Raw genomic sequence first — 6,141 nt, 5'->3', positions numbered from 1 at the left:
CAAGTCTGTCCTGGCAAACTGCTGTCACTGTTGCGCCAGCTGACCAGAAACAGGCACTGTTCCACCTCTTGGGTGAGGTGAGGAAGAGCCTAAAATGGTAGCTGAGTGCATCATCATGCCAGAAAAGATTTCTTTGCCACAGGTGGTGATTTCTGCTACAACTGGTCCCACAAACACAGATTTTTGTAGTACACCAATTTATAAAGTGCTCTAGGTATATTAAATTGTGATTAGCAAGAAAAACAAGAAATACTTCCTATGTGCAGAGAAGGGAACTAAAGGAAAAGTAAGAATGCCAACTTTTGTGTTTAATTAGTTTTATATTTCAGTCTTAGACTAGATCCAATCTTCAGTTTTAGAAATCTCCCTAGCATAACGATGTAGCAGCAAACAGAAAATAGCAGCATAGAATCAAGAATAATTGTAATAACCCATATTTTTGTGTTTCTAATAACTCAGCTGTATTTAAATGTGATTTATCAACACACCAATTTTTTTTACAGTCGTTCCTTTTTCTGATAATGAAAAGCAGTTTAGTTTTCTGATGGCAATTTAATGGCTGCAGTGGGCAAAATTTTACATTTTTGTACAATGCTACGGGTTTTGGCACCTGACCTTGCCCTTACTAACATTTATGGAGGTCAAAAGAAACCCCAGGAATGCTTATTTCCTGGAGGTGTACATATTTGTATTGCAAATACTGTGCAAGTACATTTCTGGGGTGAACATCCTTTAACTTTTTGCAAGATTTTCTGAGGAATCACTATTTCAATAAAATTATATGAACATAAACTTCCTCTGATATGGGTAACTAGGGAAAAAAAAGGACACTATTTCTTCATGCTCAAATTTAACACAAATACAAATAAGATAATGACATTTGGGGAGGAGAACTGCTTAAAGCTTTATTATTTTTTCTAATAACACTCTAATAACACTCTCAGCAGTGTTATGCTACAGGCCTGATAACATCATGATGTGGGTTGCCAGGTATTCTCTTAAACACCAATTTGCCTCCAAGTGTAAATACAGGCATTTAATAACCTTTACACTGTGTGGAGATACACAGATAGCACTACAATACGGATGTGAAGCAAGAGAGGGATGATATCTGAGAAATATGGATAGGCATCAGGGAGAAAAAAGGCCTCTGAATACCCCAATAAATATATTCTAAAATCTAATTTTCAGAATAGGCAATTTCAGCACAGCCATACCTGTGTGGAACAATGCAACTAATTTCCTGCATCTTAAAGGTATAAGTTTTTTTGCTATCACTGATAGTTAACTTGGGTAATTTAGCATATGTTCCAGATCTCAAAGGTACTCCTTGACATAAATTCAGTCTGAAATAGACGACTGGTTCTTGATCTCTTGTATGCACTAAAGAACACAGATATGCAAAGTACATTGTATTAGGCAATGCTATACATAATTATTTGCCCTCCTAATGGATTCCTTAATTGGGTCTTCTGAGCACTATGTTTTAACATCATTTTGTTAATGCTTACTATGTTTCACAATTTACCTTGCAGTAAATTAGTGGCCTTCAGATGCATGATCTAAAATGCAGTGACAGCTGCTCAACCAGTAGTAGCTGAACCAGTCTGTTTTTAATTCTCAAAAGAATGAGGTCTCACCCAAGTGAAATGAAATATGAACACAAAACATTAAAAACTCAGATGTAAATCAACAGTTAAGAAGCATCAGAATCAATCTGCCTATCTTAAGCTTGCTTTCCCAATATATTTGTATTAGATTCTAATTTCTGGTTATGCTACTGTATGTTCTTGTTTTGCACAGAATCTCAACCTTTATTGAAATAAATTTATTGAAAATAAATGTGACAGAGAATTTAAGTATGACACCTTTAAGGGAGTGTTTTACAAGTACTTAAGAGACAAAGCTGCTGATCAAGTGTTTGATGCTGTACCTTGAACAGAGATGCCACCATATGGGTGCATGTGGTGTGAGTGCTTAGGATCACGTGGTCGACAGTTAAAAGGAAAGTGATGGGTAAGTCTTTCAGTGTAAAACTGTTTGTAGCTCAGCTCCAGATAAGCCAGTACCTTAAACTGGTATTGCACTGTGATTGCCTGCCATCCAGGGGTTCCCGCCGAAAAAACAGACAGTTCTGTGTGAGTTATGTTTGAGTTATTGGTGCAATAGTTTTCCACATAGTCATGCTACTAAACATTGACAAGAAGTTCAGGTTTAACACGGCATTTAAAGTTTTGCAAAAAACCTCATGGCTAGAACCATAGGTAATGTAAAACGGCTGAGCATCCTACATTTTTTATAATAGTGCGATGCAAAATCAAATGCAAAAATAACAGACAAAACCCAATACTCTTGCATTTTTTTCCACTAAATTGCCTTCCTTTGCACAGTTCAGAACTTAAGAAACACCTAAAGGTTCCTTCTTCGGCCACTCCATTGCTCCCCACATTAACTGTAAACCTACCAGCTCTACATGGAGACAACTAAGCTAGAAAATGTTCTGTATCTTCTAGCTATAATAAAAACCCCAAACAGCTATGTAATAAAACAAACACACTACAGTTTAAGAGGACAGCAGGTCTGCTGCAGTACAAAGTTTTTGTTCACTTCTGAGGGATTGAGAGAAACTCACTAATTTTGTAAAAGTACAGAACAAATCAGTCTGATTTCAGCCCAGTGAATCTTTGCCTCTCGGCCTTCCTCCTGTTCCCATGCAAGCTGCTATCAGCAAGCTGCACTGCTGCTTAACTCTCCTCTGCAGGGTTTGTATGGTACACAGCTTTCTTCTTTAACATCTTCTGTAACTGAAGACAAGGGTTAGAAACTGTAGGGAGAAGTTACTGAAATCATCAAGTTTAGCATTAACCTCTCTTCAGGTATTTGCTAATATTTCAGGTCCTGCTAATATGCAGGTGCTACTTTGAATGCCACAGAAACCTCAGATGTCAAAGAGACATAGACCACTTGCCATTAACCTGCAGAATCATTAACCTGCACCAAGTTTAGTCAGAAAATTCCTGGGCAAGGTTTTACATTTCCACCCTGTTTTACTCTGCTGTTATCCTTCATTCTATATGCCAGGGGAGCATCTGACCATTGGAGATTAAATAGTAATTAAGAGGTGCTTCAAAAACATCACAAGTTCAGAGAAGAAAGCAACCTAATTATGTTAGAAAATAGTTGGAAATATAAATTCCAGACTCCTGGGACTTTCTTTTGTGCAGGAAATTTAAATAACTTTATTTTGACCATACCAAACTGACCCCACTAACTAGATGTAATAAACAAATGGGAGATATTTAAGCTGACATTTGAGCAGTGTCAAAGCCTTCTAAGCTTGTTCTGAGTAGATTAGTAGATAAGTGCTAGCCTTCCTATTCTGGGATATGTTCCAAGGCAAGCATGAGGACTGATGATTTCATTTAACTCCAAAGTAGTCAACACTGTATACTTAAAAATGCAAATAATTTGCTTAAGTCTTATGACACACTACCAACTGAAGAAGCAGTGTTGGGATAGAAAACCTCCTCTCTGCTTGGCACTGTATCTGAGGGCAAAACCTACACTTCCTCTACTATTCAATCAGTATGTGAAACTATAATTATTAGCAAGGGGTATGCAGTTTTCTCAAAAACACATAGTGGATCTCATCTGATTTAATCTCAGAAAAACTGACTTAGTAAACCCTTTTTAGAAACAATGGACATCATTAGATGTTTCACAAACACTCCATAGTATATTTGTACACTTTAACAAGATAGTGGTAAAAAAATTCAGAGCCAATTCCCTTTATTCCAGCAGTATTGACAAATCTGCAAAATTTTGGTATGTTGTTGGGAGAAGCTTGCCAATTACTGCTGCTCATTCAGCTTTGTTGTATCTGTCAGTGATAACAAGTCCATAGAGCTGCTTTCAAAATAGTTCTTAAATATTTGCCCAAATGCATCCTCATTCAGCAGAATACATGCCCAAGTCTCTGCTATGCTCAGTGATTATGACTTCAATCCAATTCCAGTGCTTGACGTTGCAGAGGAGAATCCCCCTAATATGATTACCTTGTAGGACATCAATCTAGGGAAATCTTCAAAACAGAGCTTATAAAAAAAGAACACTAGTTCTTGGGTCTCAGGACTGTAAACTTCTAAATTTTGTCACTCAATTCTGTGTAACTGTGAAAGAAATAAAAGCAAGCTTTATCTTCAGCACTAAAACAACAATCCTAAGCCTATTACACAGTCAATGCTGGAAAAGTTTTCAGGTTTTATCCTCACCTGTACTAAAGCCAGATCCACAAAAAGGCTTAATTACTTTAAGTGAAGGTTAGTGTCAAAAAAGTCCAAAATGGTAATTAATTAGACCATGAATACCTCATTAAATCCCTAAAATTTCAGGAGGCACCCAAGCTTTTCCCAAAGAAAGTTTCATGCTGGAACTATTACAAGCTGTGCAGGCTTTGCACCTCCTTATATATGTTCCCTTTCCTTAGAAATGAGGATTGCTTGTCACTTATGTATGGTTTTGCCCATTCAGCAGCACACTGGCAAGACAGAGTTTGCATATGTAACGTACAGCAGCCAGAGCCATTTGCATTTGAAAGAAAGAAGGAAAATTTCTGTAGCAAAGCACTTCTCCCAGCTGTGCTTACCAGCAAAGAATAAGCCAGTTGTCTGTAGCCAAAGACGCGATAGGTTTCATGCTGTGAATCCAATTTAGATTCTTTTCGGGGGAAAGAACCTCAGCCTGGGGTAGTCAGACTTTCCAACGTGCTGTCTCTTTGTCTCTTCCTTCTGTCTGGTTTAGATATACCTCCCGCTCTGTGAGCAGACTGTGAATCCAATTCCTACCTGCCTGCCTGCAGGATCTGTAAAGAGAGGACAAGTGAGCAACAGAAATTTGAAATTAATGCTGGAAGCTGGACATTTTAAAATTACATGCTGATATGCTGAACTTAGGCTAAGTATTTGTGAACCCAAACATAAAGTATTTTTTTATGTCCTCTTGGCAGTATTTAAGAGATTTGTTTACAAAGATTCAGGATCTTCACATTTAAAGTGCTATTTGGTAGTTGCATTTGAATGTAAATATTAAAAGGTATTTTAGTTTTTGCTGTATATAAAAAAATTTATGCAATTTAACAACTTAGTGACTTCCCTGAAAAGTTTTTACTATTTGTTGCCTGCTTAAAAATTGTTACCTATCTGACACGTCACATTTTCCAATTCTAGAGTGACATTTGTTCTCAGTCTAGTAGTGCAGTAAGTTAAATGTGACCTTGAGGTCCTCAGTTCTGTCAAGCACATGAACACGCAGCACACAAACCTCATCCTGTTTCTTCCTGACACAGTACAGAACACTGTCACCTTTTAAATGCTTAGCATGACTTATTTCAATAAAGTCTACGAGGACTTAAAAATGTAATTGAATTTTGGTGCCTGAATAATTACAGCCTTATTATACCACATCTGTATGAAATGGGGAATTTGTCTTACCATGTATCGTGTGTCTACCATGCTGCTAGAGAGCTGGGTGTCTGATGTACCATTAGAGGTAGTGGTGATCTGTTCGGTACAGCCGGTGGAGCGTAGGTAGCAATTAATTTAATCCTAAAGCAGATACCTTCATTTGATCAGCTGAAAAGCTCTCCAGGCTCCACTGTCTGTATTGACTATGTCTCCCTTAGCTGTAATGACAGCTTACTCACAGCTCCTAATGAGCTACTTGCCTGGCGGACTCCCCAAATTAGGATGAGCCTCGAGGGCCACAGTTTTCCAAAGTGTGAGGAGTCAGGCTTCCTTAAGGGCACATACAAATTTCAAATTTAAATCATATTGAATCACAGAATCGTTAGGGCTGGAAGGTACCTCTGGAGACCATCCAGTGCAAATTGCCCTCCAAGGCAGGGTCACCTGGAGCAGGTGACACAGGAACGCGTGCAGGTGAGTTTGGAGTGTCTCCAGAGAAGGAGACTCCACGACCTCCTTGGGCAGCCTGCTCCAGTGCTCTGCCACCTTCAACGAAAAGAACTTCTTCCTATTTATGAGGATACAAGTAATAAATTATAGACAACACACGTAGACTGCAGCGCCCCCCTGGCACTCCCAGGCCTGCCCGGCGGGCCCGGCAGGGGGCGCCGCCCGGTCG

General features: G+C 38.7%; 1 long non-coding RNA gene across 1 annotated transcript; it reads right to left on the bottom strand.

Annotated features, from left to right (window-relative positions):
• Positions 1–3,799: 3,799 nt before the first annotated feature.
• Positions 3,800–6,119, bottom strand: LOC113947835. Its single transcript, XR_003527890.1, has 3 exons — positions 5,907–6,119; positions 4,646–4,861; positions 3,800–4,169 (listed from the first exon to the last, which is right to left on the bottom strand). It is a non-coding gene; the product is annotated as an uncharacterized LOC113947835 (long non-coding RNA).
• Between the last annotated feature and the right edge of the window lie 22 nt (positions 6,120–6,141).

The sequence above is a fragment of the Corapipo altera genome, unplaced genomic scaffold, assembly GCF_003945725.1.
Source record: "Corapipo altera isolate COAL_440 unplaced genomic scaffold, ASM394572v1 0, whole genome shotgun sequence".
Classification (NCBI taxonomy): Eukaryota; Metazoa; Chordata; class Aves; order Passeriformes; family Pipridae; genus Corapipo; species Corapipo altera.
Note: the sequence above shows the minus strand (reverse complement) of the source record. Positions and strands in the feature narration are given on the sequence as shown.